The sequence below is a fragment of the Trichosurus vulpecula genome, chromosome 3, assembly GCF_011100635.1.
Source record: "Trichosurus vulpecula isolate mTriVul1 chromosome 3, mTriVul1.pri, whole genome shotgun sequence".
Lineage (NCBI taxonomy): Eukaryota > Metazoa > Chordata > Mammalia > Diprotodontia > Phalangeridae > Trichosurus > Trichosurus vulpecula.
Genome location: NC_050575.1, coordinates 329,760,219 through 329,772,260, shown reverse-complemented (window position 1 = coordinate 329,772,260; position 12,042 = coordinate 329,760,219).

The window sequence follows — 12,042 nt, the reverse complement described above, 5'->3', positions numbered from 1 at the left end:
ATGGAAGTTCTGGGAGAAGCCATCCAATCATACAGAGACTGAAGGTGTAGAGAACATTTACAATGCATGAGTTTCTGGGCTAGAATGAGGTTGCAGGATGGACTGGGGCATAATGAGGCCTCAGGTAGAAGCCTGGAGTGCAGCCTGGAGACAAATGATAATCAATATTAGGTTAAATAAGACCCTACATTGTCAAAGTCTTGATTCCTGTTGTGTGAGACCTCCAAGCGTGCTAATGAAATTCAAACCCTGAATCATTTATAGATAAATCCCAATAATTTCATTTAAGGCCAAACATCTCATGCAAAACAAACAATAATCCTCAAAATCAGTGTGTAAACAGGACATTAATTAGGAACTTACTAATTGTTTTTTCTTAGGCCCCTATGAGATGTTCAACTGTGAGCACAACATGACATTAAAAACAAATGGATATATATTATGGGAGTAAGAAGTAGTCACAAGGTGGCATGCTTAGATGAAACAAGGGATGATTGAAATGATTCTTCTTTCAAGATGGCTTCATGAAAGAGAGAGTGTTTTATGAGCTGTGTAAGTAAAAGAAAGGAGAGAACTTGTTAGGAAGGACAGCATAACAGGCAAAAGGTACTCCTTGGGAGAACATTCTGAGGAGTTATAGCTGCATGTTGTGACTTTGACTTATTAATTATTAATTAAATGAATGGCCTGATCCAGAAAAGGACATTGGTCTGGTTTACCCAAAGGAGAGGAAGGAATCTCTTGAGGGACAGAAGCTGAATATCACTGGGCAGCTCAGATAATTAGAGTAAAGGGTATATGTTGGACAGTAGTAGGGAAAAATAGAGGCAAGATGATGAAATATAAACAGCTGTGGACCGGCAGTCACAAGGTTTCAATTCCACTTCTGGCTCTGCCACAGACTTGGCATGTGACCTCTCTGGGCCTCAATTTCCTCACATATAAATTGAAGAAGCTGGATTAAATGATCTTTCAGGTTGCTTAGAGCTCTACATTATATTATCCTATAATATTAGACTTGGTGCAAAGCCATTGTTATGCTCCGCTTAAAGGGAGGGATGTAGATCAAAGGGATGGCCAGAAAAGAACTTAAACCACAGTACTAAGGGCAGATGAGGTGGGGCTATTCCACTAAATTATTCATTTTTTAGTAACAAAACATACCTTTGAGGTGACTAAGCCCCAAAGAAATTAATGTCCTCTTCAGCTTTAGGTTGACATTGACTTTGAATTCTACTCATGTATTTTGATGTTTCCTCTTTGAGTTCTCTTCCTCCCTCTAGCCTCTGGTTGCAAACCTTTTTATTTAGGAGACCAAATGAGTGTGTTTGCCAGGAAGAAAGCATTTCTATAGACTCACATCTCGATTTTCTCCCTGATTCAGAAGTTTAAAACAAAGCTATGGCCAATAGGAAGAACTGGAAAGATCTCTATTCTGCACAGTCCATAAAATATTTATAGCCATAGAAAATTGGAGTAAGTCATTGGTAGAGTCTTCTATAGTGTGGAATCCATACACTTATCTGGAAAAATTCATAGTGAATATTTACTAAAGATTTTTTAGTATTTTATGGGGAGGGGGAAATTATAATTCCCATTGTATGGATTTGCTAACTACTGCCATGACTTATGCATGGCATAGCAGCTCAGTGACCTTTCATCCTCATGCACAATCCTTTTGAATCAAGGAAGAATAATTATTCTTGTAGAGTGCATCTACACATTTATCCCTTTCTTTCTCCAGAGACAGTTTAATATTATTGACAGCTGGCCCCATGATTGGAACCATGGGCCAATACCCCTTACTATTAAAGCAAGCCAATGACTCCTTTGCAATCCCTTCCAATCTAGTTGATGTCATTAGATGGAAGTTTAGAGGAGGTCCCTCCTTAGCACCTCCCAACAATTTAAGTATGATATTGGGAGTGAGGCTTTGAAATTGAAAAACCACAAAGAAAAGCAAAGGACCAAAGAGGAGTACATGGCCAGCCCATGGCACCACTGACCCAAGACGTCACATGGCTCCGGTTCCCCAAGCACAAGGTTCAGTTTGTGGCCACTTCATCACCAGCAAGGGGGAGAAAGAGGGTGGGGGGAGAGTGCTTCCCTTTTAGTCAAAGGCAGTGGGTAAGCAGAGCACATGGTTCAGAGGGTCATTAGAAAGCATCAAAGGAGGCAGCCTCATGATGGTAATAAGACGGCTGTGAGGAAATAAAGTGGGCATTGATCTGCACTATCGAGTGTGACATTTTAACCGAAGCTAAAAGCCAAGAGCAAATCTAGCCTTCTTATTCATCTGCCTGCCTGTTTTAGTAAATTGTCTTCCCCCTCTCCCCCCAAACCACTGGCCTCAGAGGTCACTTCATATTAGCTGGCTTGTTAATACTGAGGCAATCAATACTTAATCAACAAGTAATGGGATTTTGCAGTCATCCTGTATGATCTTTCAATAAAGCCCAGAATCTATCTCAGCCCATTCAGGGCCTGACTAAAGGTGTACAATTGCAGCAGAGCGGGGATTTGATGGTCTGATGCTCTTGGGCTGATCTGCATCTTATTAAGACGCCATGCAGCCACTGTCCTTCACCCCTTTGTTCCTTTATTCCCATATAATGCAGCATGGCACAGAAATCCGTCATCTTAGCTTTTAGATGAAACAGAAAAGGAATTAATATTTTCTTGGTGGATGATGTTTGGGTCTCTTTGGTCATGAGATGCAATAAAATAAAGTTAAAAGAAATGAAGAAATGTAAAAAAGCAAAGGAGGAGTGGGGGAGGGTTAAAGAAGGAAGAATGACGGTTCTAATGTAATGTATTAAACAAGGCATCTAGAATCCCAACATGTCCGACACCCTGGGCTGCCCGGGCTCTTCAGCCCTGCCTTCTTCCGTGGAAAGACAGGAACAGGAAATAACATTGCTTTTTAGCTATGAATATCTCTAAGAGATTTTTCGAAAGTGGTTCACTGGGTTAGGGATCTTCTGCTAAAGAGAAAGAATGTATTTTGGGGAGACACAGTCTTCAGCTTTCCATGTTCCCTGGAGATGCTGGTGAACACATGAGTTGAATTCACTTAGATTAATGCAATAGGTTCCTTGCTGCCTTCCCCAGCCCCATTTTCTCCCCTTTACAGATTGTTTTGTACATGGCCACCAGAATAACTTTCCTTAAATGTTGTTTTCATCATGGACAGAGTGAAAGAAAACACATGGATACAGTGGAAAAAAAATAGGCAGATCCAAATTATTGTCCCAGTCCCACCATTGTTTAGTCATGTCATTTAACCCCTTTAAACCTTAATTTTCTCATGTATAAAATGAAAGAGTTGGATGAGATCATGGGGAAGGTTCCCTCCAGAACTTAGACCATGAGTCTAATCCCTCATTTACTTAAAGACATTCATCAACTCTGTCTTCCCTAACACCAAGTCTAAACTCCTCCATTTATCTCTCAAATCTCTTCATAATCTGACCCTTTATTTCCTACTATGCTCCCCAAAGGCACCATGTAATCCATTCAGACATAATAATTCCAACTTTTATACCTTTGATAATATCATTCTCTGTACCTGGAATCATTTCTCCTGTGTCTTTTCAGGGTCTACACATCTCTCAAAGTTGAGCCCAGATCCCATGATGACTTCATTACCTGACTCCCCCAGTCTTGCTTGATGTCCTACTCATCTGTACACTTAAAACACTTACAGGCCATATCACATGATTTATTATTAATTTGCATTGTCTTATACAGCTTTATTAAAAGAAATATACTTTTAAACTTTAGTTGATTTTTGAGCTTCTTAAGAATAAGGACACTATTGTCTACTTCTTCTGTATTCTATACTGCTTCTGACATTGGACTTGGTACATAGTAGCATTTCACTGCTTTAATGGTTTTATGATCTCTTTGTGGACACTCCCAACAATGGTATCCATACATGCCTTCACAACCTGGGTGACTCTTTATCATGGCTTTCCATAAACCCTCCATCGGAGATCCACTGAATATCTTGGGTCCCTTCTGTATGATCTAAAAATTGTTTTTTCTTAGAATTTCAAGCCCCCTTTTCCACTACTGTATCACTATTATTACAGAGATATAAAGGAAATGCACAGAACCAAAGCCCATTTTCCATTTTTATTTATTTCAAGGAATGACACGGCCAATGAATTTGTCACCAAATATCCAGCCTACTGATGATGAACCTGGTGATGATCATATAGGTTGTTCTCTGGAACAGTTTACAGGATCATCCTCTAATCCTTTCCAGTGTAGCAGGACATGAGATAATTTTTGCTCACTGGTATAACCCTCTAGATCCCAGAGTCATCTTCATGCTGCAATAAAGCATAGGAATAGGATTTAATAGAGAAATTGGTAGCATATATATATTATACTTTTGTATCTCTCTCTGTATATAACTATGCATACATATATATGCTTATTGTATATATTATATAATATATATTATAAATTATACTTTTATATTTAGTATATCTTTCTATATATAATCTAATTATACTCAAAATATTAATTGGGAGTAGACATAAACCCCTTACAATTATTCTCATTTTTATAAGTTGACTGTCAGAAATTATATATATATATACATATATGTATATACACATGTGTATATACATGTATATGCAGGTTAAAAATACTGGAAAATATCTAATAAATTAAAATTAATAGAGATAAATCTGAAGTTCACTGACTCACAGAGACACAAAGTCAAAGAAAAAAGTTGAGAAACAATGGATATAGTGGATCAAATGCTTATTTTGGATTCAGGAGTACATGGATAAAATCCTTCAAGTACTAGCTCTGTGTAAGTCGCTTGACTCTGGTCCCACTTCCACATGACTGCTCTTCAATTATCAACTATCATCCTTCCTTCTCCCTCCATGTCTTCTCATCTCCAGACTAAGCATTTCTGGTTCCTTTAACCAAATTTTAGATGACATAAATGATCTCCATCCTAGTTACTCTCTTTTGGATAGTTTTAAAAATTAGAATGGATATTTTTAAAATAGATTTTTATCCTTATTTGTTTTTATGTAGTGTATATTACCTTCTCTATCCCTTCTAGAAAGCCAGCCTTTGTTAAAGAAAAACAAATTCCGAAAAAGTAGAAGAGACAAAAATCTCAGCAAAATTCTGAATGCTTTTAATTTTATTAAGGTCCTTGTTAAATAAAAAAGTGTGACACCTAGTGATATTGCCGTATGAAACTAGTGAGAAGTGCGACTGGACTTGGAGGTAGGAACCTTAGTTTCAAATCCTGCTTCCAACCCTTATTTTCTGTGTGACTATAACTGAATTGCCTAACTTCTCTGCTCCTATAAGTTATAGATGGGTTGCAATATGGATCACAAACTAATACTGAGAGGTACTTGATGTGTTGACATTCTAAGATATGATGCATCAGATCTACCCATTGGCTGAGCTATCCTTGGGTTGGTAAGCTGTTTTAACTCTTTCTGGCCACTGAGGTATCATCAAATTTTCTGAGGTCTTTCCCCCTTTTTGCCTATAGATAATGTCTCCATCATGATGTGGCTCTTTCTTTCTATGGCAATGTGCTTCAGAGACCTCCAGAATTATGACTAGTAGGAGAGAATGAGGAAAAGTAGTCGTGGCATATCAGACAGAAGGAAGCTAAAGTAGCTAAAATATTGTGATGCCTGCCTGCTTTCTTTGGTATTATCAGGTCTCTTTACAGACCCCCAAACTCATTTGGTCACCTGTGATTTGCATGCTGCCACCCAGGAGAGCCCTGACACTGGCCAATCTTGTCTCTTAAGGAGTTTGGCTGTAAAGGTCAATAGCTTTATGATCTGTATCCTGACAGAGGACATATCTCAACCAAACAGAAATATTTCTTTCTTCCAGAAGCCAGGCAGTTTTCTGACTCTAAACTGTGCATTTCAGCATGGACAACTGCTATACCTCCATTCTATTTGGAGTGTGTTGGCACCAACTTCTTATGCCATCTCTTATCAGCTCTAGAAAATGGCCTTGTTTTCTGCGGCATTATCTTTTTTCCCCTTTCTTTCTGTCCTGGGTTTAGATGTTGCACATTTTCATGTGGGGCTTGGGCTTTATCCATTGGGACAAAGCTGGAAATGTTTGCTATCCTCCTGACCTGAAGACAATAGCAGGGCAGGTTGGCATGACTCACATTCCACCCTGGGCTTAGCTGTCATCGACATGCCTGGCCAGAAACTCATTCCAGCCCCAGAATCCTTGTAGTCTTGGCCCTGGCTCAGATGACATAGCAGAGCTTGGCTGTGGGAAGCTTGACTGGATAAAAGACAATAGTTTAGATTTGAAAAGTGTCTGAGGCTAGGAACTCATGGATGACGATGTCTTGGGTAAATCCATCTCTAACTTTTCTATTTGTAAAGGGTCTCTCCAGGGATGGCCAATATCCATAAAACAACGTGAGTCAACTTAGAAATATTATCCAAGTTCCCCATCTTTCTTTCCAAAGACTAGAGGAAATACCAGTTACATAATCAACCACTAAACAAATGACCTGCTGGTTAAACTAAGCCTATGTTATACTTGGAGAACTAATGCCAATCCTGGTAGGATTCTTGAAGAATAGTGGAAAGGAAGAATACAAATACTCCCTCCCCATACCCCAAGATAAGCAGGTCATCTGAAATCTCATCATCGCAGAGAAGGACTCAAGTTTTGATACTCTACACTTTTCCAACTTACCCTCAGTTGCCTTTCCCTTATGATTGGAGGACTAGAAGATAAAGCACTAAACTCCTCCCAAAGTCTTCCTTTATAGAGGGTTCACAGCCTTACTAATAACTTCATTTTCCATCAGCTGCTGTGCTTGGCTTTGACTCCATGGAATAACATGTCCCTGCCAGGTACACCCTACCCACCTCCCCCTTTTCAACTTCCTCTTGTACGTTATCTTCCCCCATTAGATTATAAGCTCCTTGAAAGCAGAGAATATCAATTTATTAATTGTGTCCCTAGGATTTAGCACAGCTCTTGGCACATAGTAGGTGTTTAAAAAATGTTTATTGAATTGAATCAAAATTAATTCTAATAAGACAAATATTTTCAACCTTGACTTCAAATATTGCAAAATAACACTTGTAGGTCATTGAACGTTTTTTCCCAATGTGTCCCCACCTCATCTCATTCTCGTTGTTGTTCCTCTAGGCCCTCTTGGCATGAAATAAATTCTTGCTCTTTAAGCTGGTGAAGGGGGTATCCATGGTACCATGATGATGCCATAAGATCCTGGATTCAAATCCTAACTTTACTACTTAATTTCTGTGTGAGCTTGGATCATTTTAATCTCTATAAGCCTTAGTTTTCTCATCTATAAAGTGAGGGGGTTGATCCTGATGGCTTTTATGGTTTCTTCCAGATTTAAATCTATAATCCTATGATTATGTGCTTTGAAGCTGACTAAGATATTCTGACCCATACTAAATACATCTGGCATTAACTCATAAAAAAGTCACCAAACATATACATCCTATGAGTTTGTCATTGAGAAAAAGAATTGGGTGAGGGGTAGAGATTGGAAGAGAAAGAAGGATGATAAGGAACACAGAAGGACCACAAATATCAGTGAAGTCAGGTTGTACTTTAGTTGAGAAATATAGTGAACAGGATAGAAGAGAAAAGAGCAGCCTTTGTTATCTCCAATCTACTCGTTTTAAATGTTCTCTATTATTTAAGGCACAATACTTAGATTCTTCATACTTTTGTTTCTTCATTTGCAAAAGAGAGAAGTAGATAGGCTTGTGTGGCAGGTGTACATAGGTAGTCTAGTCAATGGATCAAGACATCCACTAACTCAACCACTATTCACCAATCCTTCTTATTGTTCTTACCATCAAAGGCAATGAAGCATCTAAGTCATTAAACATTAGTTATCTGAAACCCTCAGCTCCAGAGCTGAGGAGCTCAGATCTAATGATATCAAAGAACTTAGATCCCTGCATTGGGTAAATAAGCTGTGCTGATTGGAAATATTACAAAGCCATGAACTGCAGCACTTATCCTAGCTAGCTTATTGGTCTAAAACAAATGATCGCGAAGTGTGCGTAGCAAAGTGAAATATACCTCCGCTACTGGAAAAAAAGACATATCACTGATAGAAAGAATAAACTTAAAATAATAGGTTGTCATGTGATTGGCAATATGGTGGGATGGTGTAATGCTTACTTTCTTTCAATCCCCGATCCCAGAATGACAGTAGAGTTGAATCATTTTTATAAAACTCCCAGTCACCCTCACAACCCCCAACAAAATCCAGCACACTGAAGCAAGAAAAAAAAATCTGACCTTTAATGGTAGCCTCTATTTCATCTCTTGATGTCCATGATTTAGTATGAATTACCAATATTACATAAGAAATGGGAAACATTGACCCTTAGCAACTTCTGCAGAAAGAGAGTACAATGGTGATTGGATAGATAGGTAGATAGATAGATAGATAGATAGATAGATAGATAGATAGAGATATCTAGATATCTACATCTGTATAGACATAGGCAGATACAGATATAAAATTTTATATTGACACAGAGCCCACTAAAGGGGAAGGTGCCTCTGTGCCAAAGGGAAAGATGAGAAAACCAGCAATACCAACTCCTCTCCCAGTATAGTTTACACAGAGGAGAAACATACTTGGGTCCCCATACTCTTCAAATCTAAGAGAAATAAGCCATCTAGTTTCAGGGTTTGATACAGGGAAAATTATATAATTCTCATGTATTGGAAGATGAGATATTGAACAGAGAAGAGGAAAGGTTAATAGAAATTTCTTGGAATAGAAGAAAAATACTGAAAGAGGAAAAAAGGAAAGTGATCCAGAAAAGGCATAAACATAGCTCCAAGCAGCCAAAACAAGAGATTATAGCAGAGGAGGGAAAAATGAAAAGGTATTCCTCAAATTATTACAACATAAGTATTATGTTTCAAATAAAAGTGAACCAAAAATGAGAAAGAAAATAAATTCTGCAGCTTTCCTGATGGAGAATCCCTCCAAAGAATTAGAAGTTTTTTAAATGAATGACAGAATTGAAACTCAAAAACATAGAGGTTGAAGACATTTTGGAGAAGGAAAAGGCAGTAACTTTGAATACATGAATTCCATATAAGCCAAGCACTGACTTTGAAGAAAAATGTGAAGCAATCATCAGTCAGAGATTTCCCAGGAAAAAATGTAAAATTAAAAAGTCTGGATGCAATAATATGGGAAAAATAAAAATAAAATGCTCAGAAGTGTTGAGAAAAGATGGGAAAGTATTGGAACAGTGTACAAATTAACTGAGGAAAAGTAATTTTATTGACACATAATGAACATTATAACTTTTTATATCTTTGAAATATTAATATTGAATATGTCTTCTTTTTCAATCACTTATTTTACACAATTTGACTCTGAGTTTTTAAAATTTTGACACATATCCTTTACTTCGTCATAAAAACACACCTTTATCACATGGATATTAAAGCTACTATTAATGCAATCTTCCATTTTCCCAAGTTTGTCCTTGATTGTAACCCACAGTTATTCAATACAGTTTGCATTAAGCAAGTTCACAGCCCAGTGAAACATGTTTATTTTCTGAAATCTATCCTGGATAGATTTCTTAATTTTTAAATGATGTGTGGCATGGTACAAGGGCATGTTCCAGCATTCCATTTACAATTGGAAATTTCTGTAGATCTAGAACAATTCTATTTCTCAGGAGATTGATATTGCCACTGCATTCATCATTCTCTTAATGAGGACAAGACTTCCAGGCCAACTTAGTTTAAAAAAAATCTCCAGATTTGTTTTTTATGAATGTTATAAGTTGATGTAACATATCTAGATCTTATAGGCTCACCTATTCTTCTTCTGACAACATTTTTGGTATAGTCTTGAATAAAAGTGAGTTTAATTAATAAAAAAAATCTTCAAATTTGCAGTACTTTAGTCTTTCCTACTGTATGGCCCATAATCAATATTTTACTCTGCATAGTGATGGTTAGTGATTATTTTCCTACTGGTTTTCTTTCTGTTTGTCCAACATCAACAAGTCTACACCATATTCTAAAGGAATTGATACCAACTCCCTTAGCATCCAGGTCTCCAAAGGACTAAGGCCTTAGGGTATTGTGGTAGAGCAGAAAGTAATATTCAGTGGTCCACAGGGTACAGTCCACAGGGCAGATGGCAGTACCTCTAAGTCTGGAGGTTACAATAGAATTTCAAATGATGAATCTCATTGGCTCTTAGGGATCAGTGGTAAGGCAGATGTTAAAACCCAGTGGTTCAGATGGCAAGGACTTCAGTTTGGCTCAATTGCTAGTAATATTCATGCGAGCATATAGAATTTTTGGTGTGACTCCAATTTCTTAAATTGTTTCTGTTACTATTCTAATTACCTCTTTCTCTTAACAATTATTTTATTACTTAATTTTTTTAGTTTTCAACATTGATTTCCACAAGGTTTTGAGTTACAAATTTTCTCCCCATTTCTACCCTCCCCCCACTCCAAGATGGCATATATTCTGATTGCCCTGTTCCCCAGTCAGTCCTCCCTTCTGTCACCCCACTCCCTCCCATCCCCTTTCCCCTTACTTTCTTATAGGGCAGGATAGATTTCTGTGCCCCATTCCCTATATATCTTATTTCTCAGTTGCATGCAAAAACAACATTTTTTTTGAGCATCTGATTTTAAAAATTGGAATTCCTCTTAGTCTCCTTGCCTCAAGTCCCTCCGCACTTAAATCTATCCTCCACCATGCTGCAAAATTTTTTTCCCCTAAAGTCTAGTTCTGACTATGTCGCTCCTTTATGCAACGAACTTGATTATCTCCTTATTGCACCTAGGAGCAATAGAAACTTCTCTGTTTGGGATTTAAAAACCGTCACTACCTAGTCTCATCATACCTTTCTAGTCTTACACACTATGCCCCTTTACACTTTCTAAGGTCTAATCACTTTGTCCTACTTGCCATTCCTCACCTGTTACATACTACCTCCTGTCTCCAGGATTGTACTCACTACCCTCCATGATTAGAAAGCTCTCCCTCCTTAACATTGCTTCTCTGAATCTTTTGTCACCTTCAAAGTTCACATCAAGTGCCATCTTTTGTAGGAGCCTTGCCTGATACTCCCCCACTACTGCCCAACCAGTTCATTCCCCTTTAAGGTTATTTTATCTCTGTTTTTCATAGGTCTAATATATTTACCTATTCATGTACATTTTCTCTTCTTTTATAAAATTTGAAGTCTTTGGAGATTTATAATAAATGCTTGTTGATTGGATTGACTAATTTATTCAGGATCCAATAGCTGTAGGTCCCCACTTGTATGAGAAATGACTAAAATTGAATGATCTACAAATGTAAAAAAACGAATATTAGATTTTTAAAAAAAAATCTGTCTTTTAGTAAAGAGTTTTCTCATTAAGTGAAACTATAATTGTATACTCTTTGGTATTGTTCCCAAGCTCAATGTAGATAATGCTCCTTTAAATGGCTCAAAAGAGCTCAAAATCAATCAGTTTTACAAAAACAAAAACAGAAAATCGTATACATAATTGAGAGGGTCTATTGACATTTTCAATCTTCCTCAGATCCTAAGTTTACTATAAATTAAAGTATATGTTCATTGACTAGCTCTAAGCTACTTTCATCCAAAATCTCCCTTGGGTTCTGACTGGTCCAGGTTGAGCTCTTTTTATTGGTATCCCATGAAATCCCCTCTGACTTATGTCATAAAATCATAAAATTTTAGTCATTGCTATTAGAGTAAATGTAGAAAGGATAAGGTGTATTCTTTCTAATGTCAAAGGCCAGAGGTTTCTGCTGTGGCTAACTCCCTGGGTTAGTGGCCATTGGGAACACCTTTGTAAGAATATATCAGTCTTTCAGCATGCTTCATGTGACCAAGTCTAAAGGGCAACTTGTTTTATAAACACCACCTTTTCTCAGGTTTAACACTACCCCGATTACTTTGTAGACCTACTTATGACCAGTGGAAATCCAAAAGAAGCCAGACAT